Source organism: Sorex fumeus, unplaced genomic scaffold (assembly GCF_029834395.1).
Source record: "Sorex fumeus unplaced genomic scaffold, SorFum_2.1 ptg000020l, whole genome shotgun sequence".
NCBI classification, from domain to species: domain Eukaryota; kingdom Metazoa; phylum Chordata; class Mammalia; order Eulipotyphla; family Soricidae; genus Sorex; species Sorex fumeus.
In genome coordinates this window covers 13,187,548-13,213,328 of record NW_026606077.1, presented here as the reverse complement: position 1 = coordinate 13,213,328, position 25,781 = coordinate 13,187,548, and positions in this window count along the sequence as shown.

Sequence of the window (25,781 nt, the reverse complement as noted above, 5' to 3'; positions counted from 1 at the left end):
ACCTATGCGTATGCACACGTGCACACGCACGCACACACGCACGCACACACACATGCACACACACCATTTACCCACCTACTTCACATCCCTTTCCATGAGAGCGCAGGTGTCTTGGGCAGTTCACGGCAGCAAACAAAACAAGCCTGGGCCAGGCAAACCCCGGAGATGCTGAAGCTCCCCCACGCCGGGAGCAGGAAGACTGCCACTCATGCATGAAGGAAGCAGTGGTGAAAGGCACGTGGCAGTCTCCACTGTGAATGGTACAAACTAAGGTGCCTCCAAGCCTTGGGGATGCACCCCGGGGGCTCCCCAAGAAAGCGGTGCTTATACTGAGACACTGGGGCCTACGACTGGAAGGGACGCGAGAACGTTCCGGGGAGTAGAGCCGGGTGTGTGGCCTTGACTGGAAACTGAGGCGGGCGTGGAGGCCAGGGAAGGTGCCGGAGCCAGCCACTCCAAACCTGGGGTCTGACCATGCCCACGAAGCACCGAGTAGTGGCCCGCGGCTAGCGGCCCACTCCATGGGGTATGGGGAGAGGCTGAAGCTAGGCAGTACCCCTCCCCCATCTGTCCCAGAGTCCTGCACGCCTGCTCTGTCCCTTTGGCCATAACCCGCGCAGCCATCTCTCTCCAGGCTGACGTCCTGTCAGCTAGCGGTCCGGGCTGCCTGGGGGCCTTGGGGGCACTTTGAGAGCTATATGACCTTGCCCTGCCTAGTGTCCCTGAAGTGGGTGGGAACTGGAGGAATCTCCTCTCTTGTTGAGGTCCCCGATGCAAGCAGGGACCTTTGCTGGGGAGGCAAGGTCCCCGAGAAGCTGCAGTGGCAGGCAGGAACTACAGGGCCTGCTTCTCTAGTTCTCTGACTCCAGTGAGGAAGGAAGTTGCTGGTGCCGAGCAGAGACTGTCCGACAAAAAGCAGCACCGAGATCTCCACAGAGAAACAGACGGAACCAAGGTGCAAAAGCAGCTGCGGTTCCCACTGGACCACCTCAGGAGAGCTGCTTTTCCCTGCGGGGCCTCAGTTTCATTGCCTGTAAAATGGGTCCGCCAGAGTCCCCGCCCACTGTGCGTCTTTGCCCAGTTTGGCTGCAACAGACCCTCTATCAAATGCCTGATCTGAAGTCAGGACTTGGCTGGGACTTGGCATTCATTCCTGTCTGCACAGGTGCCCAGCAGTGCAGGGCGCAGGGCAGGTCATGGGAATAAACTCCCCAGTCTGGCCCTAAGGGTACTCCTGGTAGAAGGGGAGTTTCTAGAGCCACACCAGGATTCTCTGCCTTGAAATGGACTTTGAATCTGTTTTGCGCTGCTGGGTGGGTCTGGCCAGGCTCTCAGGAGCAAGAGTGGGCGGCCCAGCCAGTTAAGTCTTGTTTGTAGTGAACTGTGTCTACACAAGAGCATTTACCCTGAGCCTGCTCCCTGGACTGAGTTCATTGCCGGGGCCCTGTATCAGTTCCCAAATCCCCATATACCTGAGACACTGAGACATCCAGATGAATGTGCATTCTCTCACTCTTCCTCCCTCCCTCCCTCCTTCCCTCTCCCCCTCTCTCCCTCTCTCTCTCCCTTTCTCCCTCTCTCGCTCCTTCTCTGTCTCTCCCTCTCTTTTCCTCTCTCTCCTCTCTCCCTCTCTCCCTCTCTCTCTGTCTCTCCCTTTCTCTCCCTCTCTCTCCCTCTTTCACTGTCTCCCTCTCTCTCCCTCTCTCCCTCTCCATCTATCCCCCTCTCCTTCTCTCTCTCCCTTTTTCCTCTCTCTCCCTCCCTCCCTCCCTCCCTCCTTCCCTCCCTCCTTCCTTCCCTCTCCCCCTCTCTCCCTCTCTCTCCCTTTTTCCTCTCTCCCTCTCTCTCCCTTTCTCCCTCTCTCTCTCCCTCTCCCTCCCCCTCTCTCTCTGTCTCTCGCTTTCTCTCCCTGTCTCTCTCCCTCTTTCTCTGTCTCTCCCTCTCTCTCCTCTCTCCCTCTCCATCCATGCCCCTCTCTCTCCCTCTCTCTGGCTCCAGCTGACATCATTGTCTTCCTGCCCCTTTAAGAACACTCTGCAGCCCACCACAGCCATTGGCCCTGTGCTCTGGCCCACCCCACCCGCCCACCCGCCCGCCCTCGTGGTGGTTCTGCAGCCTGACTGCAGGGCAGCTAACCTGATTGTGTCTGCCCCCTGCCTTTGTTTTCCTCTCCCACAGAAGGTTGAGATCACCAGGCATTTGTCTTTTCTTTCCAAGCCGTGCTGAGCGGCTCCAGAGCCCCCGCCCCTCCCCGCAGCCCCCTCGGAAGTGGCTAGGGGGCAGATTTATGGCGAGGCCAGAGCCGGCAGGACCTGGCGGGCTGTCCGCTCAGTGACAGGGACAGCGGCTGGGACCCTGCAGCTGAGGAAGCGGCCCGCCCGCCTCAGGGGCCCCGAAGTGGGTGCAGGCGCCTGGCCAGGGGAGATGCAGCCTCGCCCAACCCCTTCAGGGTCCGAGCCACGCGCCCACTGGCATGTCACCGGACTCGGAGAAGCTGCCAGTCTTCGGGCAGCCCTTTAGCCTCCCGCCTGAGCACCACCCCCTCCCCAGCCGGAGACCCCCACCCCTCCCCGCCTGCCTGCCCCATCCCGGCCCTTGGTCCGTCCATGTCTCCCTAAGTCGAAACGGCTCTCCCGACTCTGCATGTCTTGGCGTTTCTCTGTATTATACTGGTTGGCACATCTGTTTGGGGACACACTGATTCCCCTCCTGTGCTGCGCATTCCCTCTCTCTCCCTCTTCCTCTCTCTCCTTCTCTCCCTCTATCTCCTCTCTTTCCCTCTTCTCTCTCTCTCTCTCTCTCTCTCTCTCTCTCTCTCTCTCTCTCTCTCTCTCTCTCTCCCCCTCCCTCTCCTCCCCCCCCCCCCCACCATTTGTGTTTTGGCTGGTCTCTGTACTCTCTCCTGCTTTGTGTGTCTGCCACCTGGAGCAGAGTCTGGGATGTGTCTCTTCCAGCCTCAAAGCTCCTGCCTTCTGGCAAAGGGGTTGTCCTTGGAATGAGCCAATCAGCCAGCAAAAGTCACCCTACCGCCTTCCCGCCCAGCCTCCAGCTGCCACATCCTCTCTCTGCATGCGTGCGCGCGCGCACACACACACACACACACACACACACACGCAAGCACACACACACACGCACACATGCAGACACACACACATGTGCACAAAACATGCACACACACATATACGAGCACACATGCACACACGTGCACACCTGTCTCCCCAGCTTTGTGACCAAATGCCCCGGAGGCCTGGGCTCACTGGGTCGTGGCCTCCACACGCTCAATCCTTACCAGCTTCATAGCCCGCCCTGGTCCTTCCATGCTGCTCACCCTTCTCACTGTGTGGCCTCAGGAACATTCCCTAACCTCTCTGTGGCCACTGCCCTCGGCCTCACCACCCACAGCCTGTCCTGAAGCAGCCCCTCCTGCAGAGGAGACTCGAGACCCACCACAACTGCATTCAGGGAGGAAACCGGGCCTCCGGGTGGGATCTCTGCTCTGTGCCGTGCCAGCCTCCTCCTAGGCACTTGGCCAGGAGAGCTCAGCCTCTGAGGTCCTTCTGAGACACGAGGGGGGTTACCCCCTGCCAGGTTGCTACCCCGTGGGATCTGGTGCCCACCACGCACGGAGAGTGGGAGGTGCCCACTGGTCACCCCAATTCTGGGGCAGGCCCAGGGCAGGAGGAGAGGGAAGCAACCCTGAGGGAGGGAGGGAGGCCGTGGCTGGCTGGCAGAGGCTTCTCCACGTTTCCATGGGTGCCCAGGGATGCTCCCCGGTCCAGGAGAGGCCTGGTGGGACTCAGGCTCTCCACATGCCGGGTTTCCCTGGACCACACAGAAGTCGCGGAGCTGTGCAGGTGTTTGCAAATTCCCAGCCTCGGCCAACAGGGGGCGCACCCGGGCACAGTCTCACCGGCACGCAGGATGCGGGTAGGTCAATTCGTGCACCAGAACATCTCACATGGCCAGGCCCCTTCTATTCTCACCATCTCAACATGGATTCTTCTCTCTCTCTCTCTTTTTTTATTTTTAAGTCTAAAGCATGGTTACCAACACCATGGATGGTTTTAAATGTGTTTATTGCCCAAATTAATGCCTTGACTATTCAAGGTAGAGTGCAATAAAAATCACACTCTAAAATACCTACATCACTTGTAAAACTCATGGTGTTTGGGGAACCAGAGAGAGTTCAGGAGTCAGGGCACTTGCCTTGCATGCAGCCAGTGGGTTCAGGCCCCTGAGCCCTCCAGGAGTTCTCCCTGAGCACAGAGCCAGAAGTAAGCGCTGGGCATCATCGGGTGTGACACCAATACCCCATCCCAAGAAAAGGACCATAAAAATAATGGGATTTCATAGCATACAGTGAGCAGTGTGGGCTGGTGAGGAAACACGCTGCTCCAAGGCTGCACGGCCAACATCATCGGGTCCTCTGGAAGAGATCAGCCCAGTGTGAGTGAAGATGAAGGAAGCAAGTCCTGAGGTGAGGCGTGGCTGTCTGGGCTCTAGCTCCACAGAGTTGGGGAGAAGGAAGGAACATCCGTTGTCTCTGAGGGCTGTGGCTGGAAACCAATCACCAAGCACCTCGGAGAAGTGCTGGTGACCCCTGAGTGTTTCTATAGGATGGACAGGAGCTCCCTAGGTAATTAACTGAAGAGCTTCTCATGCAGAAGGAACGTCTGTGTATTGTTCAGAGCTAGTCAGCAGCATCCACGGCTCAGGGTTACTTGGATTAAAGTACGGAGCAAAATTGTGAATGATGGGAAAGATAAAACCAAAAAGGTAGACAGCAACCAGATCATACTGGGTCTCTGAGATAAGGCCTTCTCTTTGAGGAAAAAAAAAAAAAGATGAAGAACCTGGAATTCACTCATTCAGGGCAAGCTTCAAATCATCTGTTAATGTTTGGTCTGGGGATAGACTTGGAAGAAGGCAAGAGTGTGATACATCAACGGACAACTTTCCCATGTGTGTGAAATCTTCCTTATTCCCAGCTCAATGCACTGGGCTCAGGACACAAATTAAGCCAAGAGAGGGCTAGGGAGAGTGATAACCAACAGCGCCCAGCACAGGCTGAGCTGCTGAGGTGATACTGAGATCCCTGTCACTGGGGGTATTTAAGCAGAAGCGAAGGCCACCTGGCGGAGATGTTTACAGGCCTTCAGTCACCTTTTAGGAGCCGGACTAGTGAATTTCTGAGTTCTCTTCCAACACTCAGAATCCTCAGATACTATTTTGTCTTGTGTTAGAATAAATTCAAGATGTTGCCTTTGGGGGGTGAAATAGTAATCAAAATGTAAATACCATGGGAATAATAGATTTGGCCTAATTATCAGCGATTACTCAGAGTTTGTCATTATTTCCATACAATATATCCCAAAGTTCCAGAAAACAAATCAAAGAAAGTACCACGGCCGATGCCATTAATAGAAGCAAAACACTTCAAGATGAGAATTTAATTTACTGGGTGAATTCTTGAGGCACGTTTTTGTTGATGAATATTTATAAAAGTGGGTTAGGCTGGACCTGGTAATGATTGCAAAAAATTTTAATGCTGTCCCCCTCATTAATTTACTTTTAATGAATGACTTGGTAAAGTGTAACCATTTGTACGTAATGATTTCATTAATGGCTATGGCATATGCAACCGTTTTTCACACGTTTGAATGTCACTTGAATAAAACAATACCTTAAATTATACAGTATAATAAAATATGTTTGTTGAAATGTGACAAGCTTCTGCCTCTGTACTCGGGTTCCAAGAATTCCTTGTCTTTGGAATAGCAAGAGTAGAAAACGGGGCAGGAGTGATGGATTTACTCCTCCAAGCTGAGGCTTCTCTAGCCCCTGGGCTTCTGGCCTCTGCCCTCCCTACTTAGAGCCGGAGAGCCAAATCAGACTCCCCAAACTGGGACCCTCCCTCCTCCTCCCACCTCCTCCCTCGCTCTGGTTCCAGGCATTGGGTCAGATTATCCCAGAGCGGGCTGTGAACTGGACCAGGCCACAGGTGGGGCAGTCATGGGTGGGGCATCTGTGGGCGTGGCCATCCGAGGGCGGGGCCCGGTAGGCGGGGCTTCTCGTGGGTGGGGCCAGCGGTGGGCGTGGTCTGTCCTGGACATGGTCAGGATGCCTGGTGAGGAGGTGTGTCTGGACCACACCAGGAAGGAACGCATACAGAACACCACCCTAGGTGGCTGTGTTTGCCTGGCTCTGCCCTGCTTCCTCTAAGGACCCTGCGCTTAGTGCTAACACAGGTCCTAAGGCCTTGCTGAAGCTTTAGAACTGGTCCTCGCTGGCTTAGAGTGGACCCTCTTGATTTGTCCTTAGAGTTGCGTGGGTTCCGTGAGGGTTTGCCCGCTCTGTGACCGTCTTTTATGTTTGTTTGTTAATTGTTTTCCGCAGGTCCTATGCTGCTTCTCTTAAGTCTCCACCCTGGAACATTAACAAGTGATCAGAAAATATTTCTTGGGCTAAAGAGAAGACAGGAAAGAAGAGAAAGGAGGGGAGGGCAGGTGGGGACCGCGGGGAGGGAAGAGAAGAAGGAAGAGAAATTAAAGGAGGATGGGAGAGTGAGGAAAGGAAAGAGGGAGAAAGGCTGATAAGATTAGATCTGAAGGGCTGGAGCAATAAGCACAGCGGGTAGGGTGTTGGCCTTGCACGCGGCCGACCCGAGTTCGATTCCCAGCATTCCATAGGGTCCCCTGAGCAGCGCTAGGAGTGGATTCCTGAGTGCATGAGCCAGGAGTGACCCCTGTGCATCGCCGGGTGTGACCCAGAAACTAAAAAAAGGGGGGAAAAAAGATTAGATCTGAAATACTAAGCAAAGAGCCACTGACCCAAAAGGAAAGGTTTGGAGCCAACAGATCCCTGGAGCAGCAGCTTCCGGCCCTGCACCCCCACCCCTCCCTGGACCTCACCCCCTACCTGCCACCCTGAGGATGTTCCTCATCCCCCCACCCCCAGCAGAGCGGTCCTGAAATGAATGAGATGTTTGGCAAACAATGGACACAATCTTTCCTACGGAGGTGTATGAGGGTATGTGGTTTTCAAATCTTTCATCTCCTCAAATTCTCACTGGCGCATGTATCTCACAGGACTTTTTTTTCATTATTCCCATTTTTCCCCCCTAGAGGAAAGAAACTTAGTGGAATTAAATTCTGGCTCAAGGTCAAGGAGCCAGGAAATGGCTGAGCTAAGGAGACTTCAACTCCAGGTCCTGGATTATGCGGTTGAGCAGCTTTTAATGTTTCTCGGCCACTTAATAGGCTACCTTTCCCAAGGGACTTTGCATTTTAAACAAGAACTCAGGAAAGAGGGAGATGTGGACTCCAAGTGAACGAATCATGAATATCAAAATGTCCAACCCCAAAACAGATGCACAGGACTCACTGGGCTCACGGTTCTTCACATTCACACCGCGAGGCCAAAGAGAGCTGCGTCCAGGTCCAGCCTGTCCCATTTACCAGCCCGATGGGCTGAAGCCAGCAGGTTCCATTTCCTGGTCTGCTTCCCAGTCCGTGAGCTGGGAATGTTAGTCACCTCTCAGGAGGTTCCTATGAGCCTGGCCTGCAGAGACACAGGCATGCAGCAAGAACCAACACATTCCAGGGACCAGCAACCACCTATGCACCCCCAGGTCCGGCTGGACTCAGGCAGGATTTGGGATACTGAGCTAAAGCCACACACACACACACACACACACACACACACACACACACACACACACACCCTTCTGCAAGGAAAGGGAGATAATGAGCCGGGAGCCCCTCTTGCCCAGCGCTTGCCTGTACCCTCCTGCTAATTACTCAGCCCTCAGGATCAAAGCCGGCTTGGAAGGGCCCCATACCTACAGCTTCACCACAGCCCCTCCTGCCTCTGCGTCTTTCCCCCACCTCCTCGGAAAAGATTTATGGAAAGATTAAGGGGCCTTTTTTTCAATATCTATTAATATTCATGGCAGTCTTCACAGCCATCTGCTTTTAACGATTTTGTTTGCAAAGACCTGAGATTAAAATATGGCCTGCTAGTGCTCTGAAGCATCTGAACTGAAGGTGATAAAACAAAGGCCTTTTCAGGAGCTCAGCCGGCCTGTCACTCTACCTGCAGCGGGAGAGTAATGGCCAGTGTAGGGGGAGGTGGGGGGGGGTCGGGCGGGGCGAGCCGGCTGAAGGGATCCGGTCAGCGTGGCTCCTTCCCGCCCAGTAGGTTAATGGCAGAGGAGAGAGGAGCCCGGCCGCTCCTTCACAACACCAAGTGTAGCTCTGGGCAGCAGAGCCTGAGCTACGGCAGGAAGAAGTTTCTGGCACCTCCTCCATCACAGGGACGACGGGGCCTCGAGAACCCCAAGCCCTGGGTGCTCACCCTGGAGATGTCCAGGTTCCTGTGACATGGCCCCAGCCCACCCAACCCCACCTCATCTCCTTCCTGCATACGTGTGTGTCGCTGACCCTGGGGTCTCTGTGTCACGACCACCCACACGAACTTCCACGATCTTGTTCTGCCTTGTAAGGTCTCCCACATGATCCCCCCCAAAGAAACTCCAGGCCCCGGAGGTCCACACTGGTTCCCTTCTCAACTCATCTGGGAAATGAGTTGCCAGTGAGGGCCCGAGAGGACCCATGGGAACAAAGAGTAGGTCCCAGCCACCATGCATGTCTGTCTCCAGATATTCAATCCAGGGTTCCCAGGACGGCTGGGGTTGGAAGTGAGCAGGACCCGGGCTTGAAGCCCCCTCCCCGGGCTCCCTGCGTTGCTCAGAGCAGCTTTTGTTCCTTTTGTTTTGAAAGGAGGTGCTGTTCCCCGCAATACTCCTGGGGATCCTAGAACAGCATCGCGAAAAAGGCCTGGAATAAGGCTCCAAAGCTGGAGAGACGGAGGCCAGGCCCATGGGCAGCTCTCCTGTCCACTGCAGCCACACACAGAGGAGCCTCCTCCCCCATGGACACTCTCGCTTCTCACACAGAGAGGTCCCAGGTTCAGTCCTCAGCAGTGCAGTCCCTCCCTAGCACCACCCAGTGGGACCCCCAAACAACAAAATAAAATAAAATGTTTGTTTTCTTGGGGGCCACACTCAGTGATGCTCAGGGCGTCCTTCTGGCTCTGTGCTCAGGAAGTACTCCTGGCAGTGCTCAGGAACCACAGGGAGGGCTGGGGATCAAGCCATCGCCACACGGAAAGTCAAGCACCTTACTGCAATACTAGCTCTCCTGCTCCTCAAATAAAACTCTGACACCCAGAGGCACAGAGGCCTGGGCCTTTATTCAACCATTTCTACCACTGGCCACCTCCCTAGCCATCCATCGCCACTTAGATGGAGTCAAGAGTCACCACAGAGGAAAGAAATCTGACAGTGGATTTGAAGATGAGTCGTGTGTGTGTGTGTGTGTGTGTGTGTGTGGTGGAGGAGGGGAGAGGGAGAGGGAGGGGGGAGGAGAGCTGGTGCATGTGTCATGGAGGAGACTGAGGATGCCCTTGAGTGTGCAGTGAGTGGGGGTGTCTGGGCTCTCTCCTCCCAGCTTCCCTGCTCTGGCCCACTGGGCTGCACCCCTGGTCCCTGGCCTTCCTCCATTTCAAGGGGATGCCCACTGGGTCGTCACCTTTCTGCACCCCACTACTGCAGGAAACCCCACCCCAGCAATGCTAGAAACAAGCTCTGTCATCACCACCTCCTGCTAGTCTTTCCAGAATCTTCTCTCACTCGTGATTCCCCCCTCCCCATACAACCTCTCCAGCCATACAGATGTCTCTTCACGGGTCCTGCCCTGTGCTGGCATGTGTGTTCCTGTGTTCTTCACGGGTACCTGTGCTGTGCTGGCACGTGTGATCCCGTGTCCTTCACGAGTTCCCGCCCTCCCCTGGCACGTGTGTTCTGGAGTCTCCATGGGAGCATGCTCTGTGCTGAGATGTGTTTTTCCTCCTTTTCTCACAGCTCTCCAAGTTCCAAACTCAAATGTCTCCCCCCCCTAAAATCCGGCACCCCAGGCCAGGTCATCTACCTTCTCTTCCCACTCTGCAGCTTTTGGGGAACATTTACTGACCGTCTCGATTAGACCTCACTGTCCCAGTCCAGGAAGCCCAGTTAGTGTTCCCTTTCCAGGGTGAGCACAGGGCTGTACTTGCAAGCGGGTGTCCGGGAGGGTGTGAGGGTGAGTGTGGGAGTGTGTGCGTGTGTATATGAGAAAGTGTGGGGGTGTATATGGGAGTGAGTGAGGGTGTGTATGGAGTGTGTGTGTTTGTGTGTGTGTGTATGAGAGAGTGTGGGGCTATGTCCGGGAGGGTGTGAGGGTGAGTGTAGGAGTGTGTGTATGTGCATATGAGAAAGTGTAGGGCTGTGTCCGGGAGGGTGTGAGGGTGTGTAGGAGACACTGTGGAGTGTGTGGAAGGGTGGGTGTGTGAAGATGTGGGTGTGTATATGGGTGGGGTGTCTGGGGAGTGTGGGGTGTCATTCCTGGGGGAGAGCCTGGTCTCGGGACATGTGTCCTGGAAGACACGTGCTGTGTCCTCAGACTCTGGCCGAGGGGGGCGAGTGGGGAGACCTGACTAGGTGACTAGTCAAAGCCCCTACAACATGCCGCTTCGTCATTGATATTTTTACAAAGTTGTCACAGAGAAACATCATTTCTCTTCCTCCTTTATTTCATTTTCTTTGGGATATAGTAATTAACAAAAGCTGTTAGATGCCAACAAAACTGTTTCTTTTGAAGTTCCTACATGGCTGTCACCCAGGAGATAAAGGCAGATTATTCAATCTTGACGTTATAATTGTGGATGACAGATAAAAAGCCTGGATTAGACACTTCACAGCCCTGCTGGGAGGGGAGGGGCATGGGGGAGCAAGCTCCCCAGGCCAGGGGGTGTGAGGGAGGGGCAGGAGGGGAGAGGCCAGTGGCCACATTCTTGACCTTTAGTTGGACATCTGACCCCCTGACTGTCAGATGGAGGAAGGGCATCCATACTCAGCTAGAACCATCTAGAAGTCCCAAACAAACCTAGTAGCTCCCTGTCCTGGACTACCTAGCCCATGCCAGTGTGCCCAGCCCCACGGTCTGCTCCTGGGACGCAGGGCACCCTGGCACCGGGAGTGGCCTGTGGCAGCAGGGGGTCAAGTCGAGAGATGAGGGCAGCGTCTCTCGGATGCTTCTGGGAGTGGGGGAGCCCCGTCCCCGTATGGCAGGAGTGTGACACCTCTTGCAAGCAAGCAGATCACCGGGGCACGGTATGGCCGGGCCAGCAGAGACCCAGGCGTGGAGATGCAGAGCCAGCTTTGCAACGACGGGACGACAGGACTCAGCTGCCCTGGACAGCTGTACACGCATCAGCCTCGAAGCATCGAAAATGCAAGAACCGAGATGGATCGACTCCCCCCACCCCGTGCATGTCCCCCCCGTGCATGTCCCTCACTCAGCCCAGCTCTGGGTCCCAGCCCGACAGGCTGTCCGGCTGCCTGCTGGGCTCTTCAGTCAAGGGACTCAGCCACAGACAGCTCTAGGGACTTCACAAAGCAGAGGGGATTCTGATGCGGGTGCCCGTGACGCAGGGGAGGCAGACATGGTGTTACAGGCGCCAGGAGCTGCTGTGACCTAGACAGCCTAGTCCCTAAGGGTCACAGAGAGAAGGTCAGTGCCAGAGAGGGTGCTGAGGGAGAAAGAGCGGGGGGCCACAGTCTGCCACCACCCTGCTCCCTGCCTTTCACCTTCCACGTGCACCCAGAGCCTCCCGGGCTCAACCCAAGGGCCCTGGTTCCTGATGGGCCAGCCCCATGGTCTGAGCAGAGAAAGGAAGTGTGAGCAGGGCCACTGAGGGAATCTTGCCAACATCTTAGAATCTTGGGCTGGAGCCTTTCCTAAAAGGGCGACAATGCACCAACTTTCCCAAAGGGCCACAAGCATCCTGGGGTGACCGGGAGCCCTCGGAAGCAGCCTGTGCGTCTCTGCTTCTCCACTTCCTCTCCAGCTCTTACTCTCTTCACTCACGGTCCCAGGCCAATAGAACTTGCAGCCCCTGGACTAGATCACTGTACCCATTTACTAGACACACTGAGGCCTGGCCAAGGAGAAGTACCTTACCCAAAGTTAGGCAATGGGGTCAAGAGCCAAGGAAAAATGAAACAGAACTCCAGGCACAACCCCAACCTGGGCGATGATGCTGACCGGCGAAGTTGATTCGCCAAGGGGGAAATCTCTGCGAAGTGTCTGTTGCCGGGGGAAACAAGTGGTGGCCAGCCAGGCACAGAAGCATCTGTGTGTGCAGTCAGCAAGGCGGGGACAGAGGCAGCAGAGCAAGGCAGGCGTGAGGACCAGGGCAGGCCTGGCGGGCCCTCTGCTCGGAGATGGGTCTTCCGCTCTACCGTGGAAGGACCAGTCGCGAAGTTGCCCCATCACTGACCACAGGCATGGAAGCAGGTTCCCTCCGGGGTCCCTCCTGCTGAGCTGGAGCTGTGGTCACGGGCACAGTGGGAGGAAGCCAGCGGGTGGCAGGAGGGTCCTTAAACAGGAAGGTCGAGGCGGAGACCCTGGGAGCCATAAATCTGCAGGCGCGGCTCTCTCGGAAAGGGTTTTAATTAATTGTTTTTATACGACATAAGAGCAACTCATTACCGAGCAGCTTTGATTTGTGACACCTGCATTATAGATGATTTTTAAATTAACATTTCCCCAATAAAAGGTGTCAGTAGAGAGCTGACGGCGCCCAGAGAAGTATAAAAGGATAATAATACGGAAATACAAGTAAACACCAGCCCAGCCTAACAAAGGGGGCTGCTTAATCAATTTTACAATTAATTAAGGCTGCCTGGGGGAGCGGGGCCCCTGGAGGCAGCTGGGTTCTGGGTGGAGCCTTGGCATTGGTGCTCGGAGCAGCGGCTTCCACCAGCCCCCCCCCCCCCACCAAGGTCAAGGCAACAGCCAGTCGGTGGGGAAGAGTAGCCCCCTGAGCCCCCTGGTTTCTGTCATGCATGACAAATGCCGCTGCTTCATTCGCTCAGGAAGTCGTCCACTCCGATATTGCATCAGGCCGACAGAGCACCACGGTGAGCACAAAGGTGTGAGCGTCCAGGAGGCTGAGGCTCCCTCCTGCCCGCCAGAGGAGCAGAGACCATGCAAGGGAAATGGCTTCGAGGTGGGCAGGGCCAGACATGGGGCCTTCGGGGACCCGCACACAGCCTAGGCCACAAACAATGTTTCTGTCACAGACAGGGCCTGTGCAGCCCTTCCGCCCCAGCAGAGAGAGGAGGCGAGATCTGCTCTCCCCAAGACAAGACTCGAAGACAAACTAAAGCCCAAGCAGACACCCAGTCCCCTGGCACAGAGCCAAGCCGAGCTGCAGCCTTGCTGATCACGAAGGTCAGCTCCTGCCCACCCCAGAGACCCTCATCAGCTGGAAACTCCAGGCCTTCTCGGAGTTGGGGTGGGCGACCTTCCCCACCTCCCCATAATGTGGGAGACCCAGCGGCCAGTCCAGTTAGATATTTAACTGCTCAGTTAACTGCCAGTTCCATATTCGGAATTTTCTGGAGAGATATGTCCAAACTCTACAAAACTGGCATCCCGGTAACAGCACCCAGACTGATGGGTTGCAGTGCAGAAACCAATCAATGTTGACGAACAGAAACATTAATGCAGAAGCTTCACATGAAACAGCAGCCTAGCAAACCCTCCAACACTGACTAAATGTCCCCAAGGTGAGATACAGCAATTTTCACAAATCTTCTACAAAATCTTCTTTTTTTTTTTTTTATCATTCTGTTAACCATTTATTGGTAACAAGCAATATAAAATAAATGATGGTGGGCCTGCTACGGTCAGGCTTGAGGAGTGTCTGGGAAATGGGGACAATGGTGGAGGGAAGGGGACAGTGGTGGTGGGGTTAGGGGTGGAATATTACGCGCCTGCAACAAATCATCATGAACAGCTTTGTGAACCATGGTGTTTAAATAAAGTAGGGAAAAAACTGGAGCCCAGAGGTCCAGGTCCTGGGGGGACTGCTGGGGTGAGGAGAAGCTGGACACACAGCTTCACACAGTCCACGAATGCTGATCTTACCTGCTGGTCACAGCACAAAGGGGCGAATGGGGAGTCTCAGAAAGCCTGAAGTGAACAAACGCCACAGGACTCGGTGGGCACTGTGTGGACGGGGCAGTGGGAAGACCTGACCTTGACAGATGACGGAGAAATGCAGAAATGCAGTCCAGGGATCTGTTTGGCAAGTGCAAAGGTCCTGAGGCAGGCATGGGAGGAGTGGGAGCTGGCTGCTCTTGGATTCCATGAATTATGCTGCTCTCTGCCTTCTCTTAGCTTTCCCGCTGGCTCACAAATAAGGGTGGACATCACTGGGACGTCAATGGAGCTGTCTGGCTGGCTCACCAATAGGCAGGGATGTCATTGGGTGGTCCCTCAAGCCTCTCTGCCAGATGACTAAAGGAGGGAATATCGCTGGCAGGCAGCTTAAGCTTTCGCAGCCTGACCAAGAGGCCCTGTCTAATGTAGGTCAGGGTTTGTACCTGTGTCCTTCCTCGCTGCCCCATGCTGATGACCGTTTCCCCAACTCATCTCCTGCCCAGGCCCATCTTGGAAGACTCCAGGTCTCCTGGGCTCGGCATCTCATAGTCCCTTTGGTTCCTCTCAAGCCTGCTTCTCCACATCCCAGTCTCGACTGAAGACGCCACTGTCCACCAGGTCACTCCGAGCAGAGTCCCAGGGATGCCCCAGATCCCTGCTCCCTCTCCCCACATCCCAGTCCTGCTGGATCTTCCTCCTTCAGCTCCGATCCCGGCCAAGCACCCAGCCCACCTGGGCTCCCTCCCAGGACCCCTGAATGCAAGTCCACCATGCTTGCGGCTGTTGGGGATGTCCCTGGGACTTCTATGGCCCGATGTGAGCCCAGACACTCCCTCTGCCTCGCAAGGGGCTCTGAAGTCCAGCCTGCCTCCGCTTCAGGGGTCCTCCCCCGTCTCCTACCCCACGCTTGGCTACTCAGACACAGAGGGTCCCCTGTTCTCTGGGGTTCTCCCCGTCACAGCCTGACCCACTCTTGGCTGCCTGCCCACTGCACAGCCACACAGGCTTATTCCAGCACCAGGAGACTACAGGGCAGCACTGGACCGGTCAGCCAGCCGGGTGTGTCTGAAGGAGCTTCTGGGCATGGACGCCTGGAGTGCCCAATGCCCGCGCCCCCCACAAAGAAACAGCTGGGGTAGGGTGTGTGCAGGGAACACGGGCAGCTATGGTGATGCATCAGATTCACACCGCTCAGAGATGGGAGGCGGGCGGTGGTCAGCGTCCCAGGAGTGGCCGTCCAGGCAGAGCAGCAGGTAGGGGAGACACAGCGGAGTAGAGCTCAGCCTCAAGCACGGGGTCCTTCAGAATTGTGAGAGGCTTGTGCCTCTTGGAATCCAGGCGTGCCTCCTGGAGGAAGCAGGCTTAGGCTGTCCCTGGGAGGATGTGAACACCCAGAGAGCTGGAATTCCCCCATCAGAGTGTTGCTTCCTTCACCTTCAAAGCCCACTAGCACGAGGACTTCCCCGTGGGGCCAACACTCGTCTGTCACAGACGTCATCCTGGGGAGAGTTAGGAGCGTCAAGTCAGGAGAAGGCCCTAAAGCCAATCCGCCCATTTCCAAATGTGGAAACTGAGGACCAGGAGGAAAAAAAGACAGCATGCCTTGGTTCTGCCCACATGCCTCCTGCCACATTGGCACAGCTTCTCAGACCACAGCTGCTGTGGTGTTCCCAGGGCCTGGGCTGAGTAGCACCATGCCAGGACCCATGGGCGCCTTGCCCTGTCTTGAGCTATGAGTTTAGGGCAGGCCCAGAAAGAATAACCAGCCGTTGCTATCAAACATCGTTGTGGACAATTTTGATCAACGACCTCGGAAGCTTCTCTTCTCCAGAACTGCTGTTCTCGGTTTATTCATAACAAGCAATACAAAGTAAATTATTTCGGTTCTGCTTTGGGGCAGGGGTTGGGGTTTGGGACGGAAACATCCGAAATATGGTGGTAGGAAGGTGTCATGGTGGTGGGATTGGTGTTTGAATATCAAACATAATCAAACATTGTGAACTATGTTATAAAAATAAAATAAAATGTTAAAGAAAAAACAAAAAGAGTTGCTGTGCAGCTGCTCTGTGGGCCAGGCTGCAGGTTGTGTGGGGGGGGGGGGCAGGGAGGAGGACTCACCGACCCCAGTTCTCCCTCCCTCACGGGGCTCCTGGTCACATTCCCTCTTTGCAGCTGTCACCCACTAGTTATTACAGTATGCCCTTGTCCGATCCAAAGTCACCTGCTGACAGCTGCAGGAGCCCCAGTGGAGGACTGGCAGAGTCCTCCTCCAGGTGCCAACCCGCCCTGAGCCCTCTGTGGGGTGCTGCCTCCCAGGCTGACTCTGCCATGGGGTCCCCACCCTGGCAGGAAGCACCGGGCTGGGTGCTGTACCCCTTCCCCACGGGCACCCTGCCATCTGCTGCTGTTGTTTCCGATGATAGGCCATCAGGGAAGATGTGCGGCACATTTCCACCCAGAGAACTCTCTTCTCTTTCCACCAGCAAGTGAGCAGGGGCCATGGCTTTGGCGACTGACCAAGATGGTGCTGGGCCAGGTTTTGGCAGAAATCCCTCCAGATTTAATTGTCAAAATTTCAAAATTTCAAAATCGCGCAGCCAGTACTGCAGCCACGCGACAGCATATGTTATTTATAACCAGCAATAGAAAACAAATTGTCTATGGTTGCCTTTTCAGCAGATCTGAGTGTTGGGGTAAAATCCCAAATAATAATGGTGGGTCTGGTGTCAAAATATTGAATGTAATCAAAGTAGAGAGAGAGTAATGTGGAAATCATCTGCCCCACAGGTAGGGAGAGGGTGTGGGATAGGGGTATACTGGGGGTTTTGGTGGTAAAGGGACGGGTGTTTCAATGTATGACTGAGACTTAAACCTGAAAGCTTTGTGACTGCTCTCAAGGTGATTCAATAAATGAAATTTTAAAAAATGGAGCGATAGCACAGCGGAAGGGCCTTGTGCGCAGCCGGCCCGGCCGAGCCGGTTTCAATTCCTCTGCCCCTCTTGGAGAGTTCGGCAAGCTACTGAGAGTATCTGGCCCTCACGGCAAAGCCTAAAAAGCTACCCATGATGTATTCAACATGCTAAACACAATAACAAAAAGTCTCACGATGGAGACGTTACTGGGCCTGCTCGAGCAAATCGATGAACAATGGGAGGACAGTGCTATAGTGCTATAAAAAATGGAAAAAAAAGTAAGATGGAATTCATGCCTAATTCAATCAGCTAATCAGTGGCTGAATAAATAGCAGGACTCCTACATTTTAAAAAAAATAAAAGACGGTGCTGGGCACCGCCCCTGTATCTGTCTGAAGCTCAGACAGGGATCTTCGCCCAGGGCCACGCCCTTCCTAGTTCTGCACACCACAGCCCTGTTTAGGACTGGTTTGGAGTCTATGAACACTTTGCATCCACTGAATGGCGAGACAGGAAGAAAGGCCCATTTCAGACACAGGAAGTCCTAACTGCAGAGTCAGAGCCTGTGGTGCTCTGGCGGGGGGGGGGGGGGGGGGGGGGGGGGGGGGGCCTCCCAGGCTGAACATGGCCCCTTGCAGCACTGCCCAGAGCACGTGTCACCCTCGTAGAATGGCCTTTCTCAGGCTCCTGTGCTGCGTCCCTGCCCACCCAGGGCTGAAGGTGCAGGTGATGGTGAGACCCAAGCCCTGGTGCGGGGCTCTCTCCTCTCTCTCCTGCATCTGTCTGGAGCCTGCATGGCAGGGCCAGGCCCGGCGTCTGAGAACACGGAAGCACAGAGGAGGTCAGGGACATGGGCAGGGCCCGGTTCTGAAACACTGGAGACTCGAAGCCACAGGTCCACAGGACCATTCACCTTCCGATGGGAGATGAGAAAGCCAGACACGGCTCCTCCTCCCACAGCCCAGTCTCATGCGCCTGCCACAGAGAACTTGGCCCCAGACCCCAGGCTGGTCCATCGTGGTCATTGTTCACCAGGTGAGGGGCCCCTCCTGGCCTCAGCAATATCCTGAAGTACTGCTAAGATGTAGGGCCTGTTAGAGTCCCTCCATTTCTAACAAGGGACACCACTGCCCCAATGGCTCAAAGAGAGACCCTCGCTCAGTCTGAAGTGAACGCCAGGCAAGGGGACCAGCGCCAGACTGTGGGGGGCCAAGGCAGCCCTCCCAGCCCAGACTGCTGTCTCACATGTCCACACAGTGGCAGTCTGCCCTCTCTTCAGCTGGCCACTCCCTCTGGTCACGGTTTATCACAATGGACCCTGCCCTGCATCTGTCTCCTCAGCTCTGTCTGTCCCAAGACCCGGCGCTGCCCCAGACAAGAGTCAATTGGTTTCTGCTTTTGAGCCAGTCCACTCAAAGCAGGTAACATGGGGCACCATCCCCTGAATGGTCGGCGCAAGCCCAGAAGGAACAGGTGACATGGGACATAGCCAGCATGCAGCATGCAGCATGCCCTGAGCATTTGGCCAGGACAACATGGAGCACGGTCAGCACGCAGCACTCAGTACGCCCTGACTCACTCGGCCAGGATGATGGCCACTCCAAGCATCCAAGGAACCATGCGGCTAAGGGCCAAGACTCTGAGCTCGGATGCTGGGTCTACTGCAACTTCTTGCATGACTCCCAGGGACAAGATTAGAACATCTGTTTCCTCATCTGTGAAAGAGGAAATGTGATAAAGACCTCTGCCTCACAGGGTGGTCAAGAGGGTGAAATGAATCCGTCCATTGAGAAGCACTTAAAACAGCACGTGCATGGAGAGGAAGGACAGGGATCAGCACCATTAACGTCTTTCAGATAAGCAGGCAAGAGAACTCAGCTCAGTGTGTGTCTTTGCTCAGTGTCTCCCTAATACAAAGTCTGGGGCACAGAGGCACCTCTGATGAGCACCAATGCCCTGGCTGCCACCCCGGGAGAACCTATTCATCCACCCCGGCCCCCGCCTGCTCCGTGCTCACAATCCCTAGCCCACCTGGTGTAAGGATGGAGTTCCAACAAGATGACCACGTCCAGATTCATACTCTTGAGACGGAATTCCTGAATTCCTCTCACTGAATCCCATAACCAACTAGCTGCTGACTCCTGCCCACTTAGAGTTCAGCATGCTGGGGCAGGGAATAGGGAGGACGTCCAGAAGCAAGGCATACTGGGTCTCCCACCAGGAGAAGGAAAAAGAGCGATGTGGGTGACAGGAGAGGGCTCTGTGAAGGGAGAGGAAGGATCATGACATCTGGGAAAAGCACAACAGGTTTGGGGTCAACGTTGGGACATGGCCAAGAGCTTAGTTAAACCTCCCCATCCCCAAATGAGGCTTTTTAAACATAAGCCACAAAGCAAACAGTCCTGGACAGAAGCCCCGGTCCTGTCCTGCCCTGCCTCCCTGTCTCTGTGTGGTTTGGGGAGTGTGGCCCTGCCAGCCGTAACTGTCCTACATGGTAGACCAGCAGACCCGAAGCATTTCCTGCCTCTGGTCCCACTCGAGTGCTTTTCTCATGCAGTCTTGCTGCTGACGCAACACACAGGCCAACCTGAGGTTTCCATCCTACCCTGAGACCTTCGTGTCTCACTCCCCAATTTATTGTATGCTTAAGCCTCATGGAAAATAAATAAATAAACAAATAAATAAATAAATAAATAAGTAAAACTATTATCCTCAAAACCCCAGTCGGTCTCTTAATGACTACTCCACTAATTAGTAGCAGCTGTTAATGAAGTGTGCAGGTACAAGCCTAGCCTCGTCAATTAATCCATATATGCTCCTGGGCTGCAGTAATATTTAAAGGGGAAATCAATACCCAGCAGCTGGGCCTGGGGAAGGCAGTCTGGGTGGGCAGGAACGGTGTCGCCTTTTAAGGAATTTGAAAGGAAAATAGCTTCCACCTGGAGCAGGGCGCTGAGATGCAGGGAACCAGGACAGTCCTTAAGGGGCCATGCCACAGAGAACCTGGCCTTTCTGCGGGGGGGAGGGGGCAGGTGGGAAGATGACAAGCACCTGCTCCCTTGCAGGTGGCAGGGTGTCACCCCTCTGTATCATCAGATCACAAGGCCCTAATATTCTTGTGGGTCGGGCGCAGGTCAGAGGCCTTATTACCACTTCCTGGCATATGTTAAGATCCAGGCTCCAAGCCTGTCTTGTTTGAGGCTGCAAAGCCAGCAGTTCTAAGAGCAGTTTTCCTGGCTACGGCCAATGTGCATCTCGTTGAATCCTTTCATGAGCTCTTTGAGCCAAGAACTACGTGTCCCACCCTTTGTCAGGCATCTGTTTTCTCTCACTTCACTCTGCTGCCGGTGTTGTGAGGGCTGTGGGCTGCACACGTCTAGGCCTGGGGCACACCAAGGCGCTCACACAAGCTGTTGGAGGCTGGATGCTGGCCCCCTAGTCTCAGTGTTTGCAGAAGGGCACCCGATTCCATGTGGGGCAGCGATCACAGACAGCAGAGCTGCTGCCAAGGTGGCACTCGGAGTCTGTCCCCAGCACCAAGGTTTGCACTCATGGCCTCACACTTCCACATGGATGCTTTAGGTGCCGAACCACCTTTGAGCCCACTGCTCCCCCTTATGCAACCTGGGAGGCTAGAACCCTGGCTAAACACGCCTGCGCAGGTTGACTCTCAAACCTCAGATGGCTCCAGAGCTGCCCCAGCCTTTGGGCTACAAGAGATGTGGACTCCATCACATGACACAGGGTTTTCCGCTCTGACCCTTGCCCTTAGCCTCCAAGCACCAGACCTACTGCCACTAGCAAAACCCCGAAGTCTATATTATCTTGCAGTTCCAGATTCCGGTTTTTGTTTGTTTGGGGTGGGGGTCACACTCTGCAGTGCTCAGGGCTTACTCCTCTGTGCTCAGGGATCACTTCTGCCAGGCTTGAGGGACCATCTGCAGTGGCAGAGATTGAACCTAGGTTGGCCACAGGCAAGACAAGTGCCTTACCCACTGTCCTATCTCTCAGACCCCAGCTCCAGAGTTCAAAAGTCAGAAAAGAGCTAAACTGTCATTGTTAGGGGGGTTCACTCCCCTGGAGACTCTGAGATGAATCTGTGTCTCGCTTTGTCAGCATCTAGGTTGCCTATGACCCTTGCCTTGTGGCTCTCCCTTCATCTCCCCAAACAGTTATTGTGTGATTCCATGCTCTGCTGCCTTCCTCTTCTCTCCCTCCCTGACCTTCTCCTTCTGCCATCCTCTGATCAAGACACCCGAGCCCACTCAGGTGATGCAGAATAATATCAAAAAGTCCATGAATCACAACCACAAGGTCCTTTTGACCTGAGGTAAAAGTTCCAGGGACTCAAACAGAGACATCCTGTGGGGACAGTCAACGGCCCGCACGCTCCTTCTCTACTTCTTCATCCAACATTGCACCTCCCACGTTCTGACTCTCGCCTTCAGCCACCAGTCAGAAACGCAAGAGCATCCCTAGCTCTCAAACAGGAACCGAATAGAGAGAACAGTTACACTTGCTGGTAAATGGAGCTGGAGTCATGATAGCACCCAGGGATCAGCAAAGCTCGCAAGGATCCTTGCAGGTCAGCGGCCTGTGCTCCAGAATCCCGAAACTCAGGGTTGAGAACATGACTGAGGTCTTGCCCCAGAGCCTTGGACAGAACAGGACAGCAGTCAGAGAAAGGTCACCTTTGCCAGTGCTCCTTTCTCCAGCCCGAAGAGACAGTGCCAGAGCACCTAGAAAAAGGCCGGTGGACAAGCTGTCACCCCACAACCAACCTCAGCCTGAAACCAGCTCTGTGCTGGTTTCACAGTTAGGGTGATGGTTAAAGGTGTCTGACATTTAAGTGTGACATTGATGTACAAAGTTACCACACACCGTCACTGCCAAAGCGCCCATGATCCCCCTGCCCCCTCCCTATGTCACTTCCTGTCCAACATCCCTCCCTCCGTCTCCTGTTGTTGACTGACAGCTGTAGTTTTGGTACATTCTGTTACCTCCCGTGTGCTTGAGAATCCCCACCTGTGTTCCTGTGTTACTTCCAGTCAATTTGCCCCCAATCTGCACTCTCAGGTCTGTATTCTAGCGGCATATCATAGAGTGACAGTTCCCATATAACAGTTGGTTTTTTCTTAATACACTGTGGATGAGTGAAACCATTCTGCATTTGTCCTTCTGCCTCTGACTAATTTCACTTAGCATGAGACTCTCCAATTCTAGCCAAGCTGCCTCGAATTACACGACTCTATTTTTTCTCTAGTGGCCACAAATTTTTCCATTGTGTAAAGCTACCACAACTTCTTGATCCGTTCACCTGCCAATGGACATTGGTTGCTTCCATATCCTGGCTGCAGTGAACACACATGGGTACAGATCTTTTCAAATCAATGATTTTGTTTTGTGGGGATGGGTGGCCAGGGTAGATACTTAGAGGAAGACATAACATCCTCTCAAATGGGAGCTCCAGTCTTCCTTTTTTGAGAGTTCTCCTTATTGTTTCCGTGTGGCTGGAATTTCTGGTCATCCCACCGTAGTGAATGAGGTTTCCCTTTCCCCCTCCCAACAACATTGCTTAGGTAGTTATATATCTGCCCTTCTCACTAGTGGGAGGTGATTCCTTATTGTCATTGTGATTTGTTTTTCCCTGGTACTAAGTGATAATGCACACTTCTATCCTTATTGGCCATCAGCATTTCTTCTTCATGGAAGTGTTTTACGCTTCTCCCCATTTTTTTTTGGTTGGGGTTATTGGTTATTTTGTTGATCTGTGTGAGGTCTTTGACATTAATGCCCTAAGGAAAAGATGCAGTTCTACTTAGAACTGTTTTGAATGACTTTATTGTAACCAAGGCTGTGTATAACCTATTCTTCCTTGGAGAATTTATCATTGCTATCCAGTTCAGACATGCTCACATTCCAACCATCAGCACCCAGGGCAGGTCATTACCATCAGCAGAGAGGAGAGTCCCAAGGCCAGGTAGCCCTTACCAGGACCATATTAGCACCTGAGCACCTGGGACCATATAATAGCCAGCCAGGAGCACGGCAAGGGATGGGGTGGAGTAGGGGGGTGGGATTCTGGCTTTGATGAATTACTCAGCATCTTGCTAAAGGTTGCAAGATACTAGTCCATCCCCTGTAGGTGAGCCAACAAGCAAGCACCCAATGCCCTGCCTTCACGGATTCTTCCAAACTTCTCTGCAAACCTGCTGGTCATGGTGATGCTTGAACACCAAACTGCTCTGCCCTTGAAGTGCTGAGATTTCCATGTGGAGAGCAGAATGTGGGCACTGTGGAGGTACGGCACATCATGTGCATTTAGGGTGGTAACTTCTGGGTGGCATTGTGACAGTGTCCTGCATGAGGCAGGCAGAGAGAAGGGGCACAAAGGCTGGAATTGGGACTTTCTCTTTGACAAGAAGAAGGATTGGGTAAGTTTTATCCGGGCCAGGCAGGTGGTCTTGATAAAAACCAGTTCTCTGGGCTGGAGAGACAGGATGAGGGGCTTGGCCCTTAGGCTCTTATTTCACATGTGGGTTCCATCCCTTGCACTGCTGATGGTCCCCTAAGCCCTACACAAAGTGATCCCTGAGCACAGAGCCAGGAAGAAGCTGAGCATTGCCAGGGTCGTCCTCTCTCCCCCAAAAGATCAGTTTTCCTCCTCTGAAGAGTCGAGTAAAGTAAAACTATAGAGATTCAAGACTTGTCCTGTGAGCGTAGAAGGAAGGGTTTCCCAAGAGAAGAGCTCCGTGTGTGCCTGTGGAGATCCCAAGGAAAGCTCCACATGAGGGCCAGCAGGACACCCCACATGGTGGTGGCCCCCGTACCTGCCCAGAAACAGCCTCCCGCACTGAGAGCCCACCTTCCCGCCCCCCACCAGGCAGACTTCATCTCTGCTGCCTGTCCCTGGTGGCTCTGTGCAGCCAACCATGAGTCAAGCCTCCCCGTCCCTGGGATGACCTTCCCTTTCCTCCCAAGGTGAGCTCTGCACCACCCCAGGAACTGCTGGGCTACACACTCCATCTCTGGACGGCTTATACACTCGACCATACCTGGCATACTGTCACCACGCAGAGAAGGAGGGTCAGCAGTGCCAATCCAGGTAGGCATGTGCCTCTGAGCGTCCTCACGCTGCCCAAACGACACCGGGGTAGCCATGTCCACGGGCCTGCAGCCATCTGTGCAGGTGTACAAGAGGTCGTACAGAGGAAGCCAGCCCCGCCCACACTCTTAAGCGCTTAGTCAGCATCTCGTGAATGTTCCTGGGAGAACCAAGGGGGCACCCACTTCCCTCTGACCCCCCAAACCCTGAGCCTGGATCAGTCTCACCAGCAGGAAATGAGACTCTCCTGGGGCCTCTAAACACATCGTGACTTGGAAAAAGTTTTTATCCAACCACTGCTCAAGAGGCTTGTCTTCCATCTTCTGGGGAACTTTCTAGGCCGCCAAAAAACTACAAATGGGAGTGGCGTTTAGCCTGGGCTCTCGGGAAGTCTTCAACAACTGGCTAAGAGTCAGCAAGAAGCAGGCTGAAAAGACTTTCCAAATCCAACTGGGTGAGCCCTCCACGCTGACAGAGGGGAAAGGCTGAAGCGCAAATCCACCATAGACTGGATCCCGGAACCCACTCTCAGCCCGGAACCCTTCCTGACACCCCACCTGCAGCCCCGCTCAGCACATGCAAAGCCAGCTGCCGAGGGTGAAGCGTATCGTCCCCGACCCATCCTGTGGCTGGCGGGGAACACGGCATTGTCTGGGATCACGGGGCAGGTGTGGGCTCGGGACCGTTCATTTGTCAGTTCCCATGAAGGAATTTTCGCTCACAGCCCAGGGCAAGCGGGTGGAGGTGCTTCCCCACATAATCAGACTGGGGCTGTCGTTTCACAGGAAACAGGGTCATGCTCGTGTTAACAGAAGGCGCGCACACTTCTCACTACCTGCAGGGGAGCTGCGGGAGGGGATGAATTCCCACAGCAGTAAAGGATATTTGATTGCTGAGAGTTTCCAGGAAATCAGCCCATGCCCCCGCCCTGCCTGGAAGGTCATACCTCACCCCTACTCAGAGCTGGCCTCAACCCTCCCTAGGCGGGGCGGGAAGTCCGGACTGTGAGCTGTTGGACCAGGTCCGAGCTTTGCCAGACACAGGCTCAGAAGGACCTGAGGAAGGAGCCTCCTCTCCTCTCCTCCCTTTACTTGTCCCGTGCAGAAAGCAGGAAGCCGGAACCCAAAACCGAGGCTCCTACGATGCGCTCCTCCCCAGGGTCTCAGGATGAAGTCGGGGTGTGGGCATGGGCAGATGCTGCCCATCCTCTGGGAGAAGAGGACAGTCAGAGATGTCTCTCGCTCCCCCCTCCCAGAGCTCTGGGTGTGTGTGGGGGGGGGGGGGCGGGCGTGCTCCCTGCAGAGGATGGCAGTACAGCCCCTCCAGCCCACAACCAGCCAGGTGAGATGGAAGGAAAACTGACACCTGAACTGCTGGCTCAGCACCTGTGGGTGAAGCTTCTGACTCCAGGAGAAAGGGATGAGACCTCAGAGCAAGAGAAACCCCCCCACACCCCCCTCTGCACCCCGAATCAGCAGAGACAACTGCGAGGAGGAAGGGAGCAAGCCCAAGGGGGCGCATGGGGCTCCTCCTGGGACTGACGACTGAGTCCGACAGACGTCATTGGCCCCGGCCCCATCAGGGCTCCTCCTCGCTCAGGACCTGCTTCCTCTCCGGGGCCCTGGAGAGATGACGAACAAGCCCCAGCACTCAGGTGTCACAGGCGTTCCAGCATGAGAGGTGCCCACGCAGGCTCAAGTGCCAACAGACAGGGT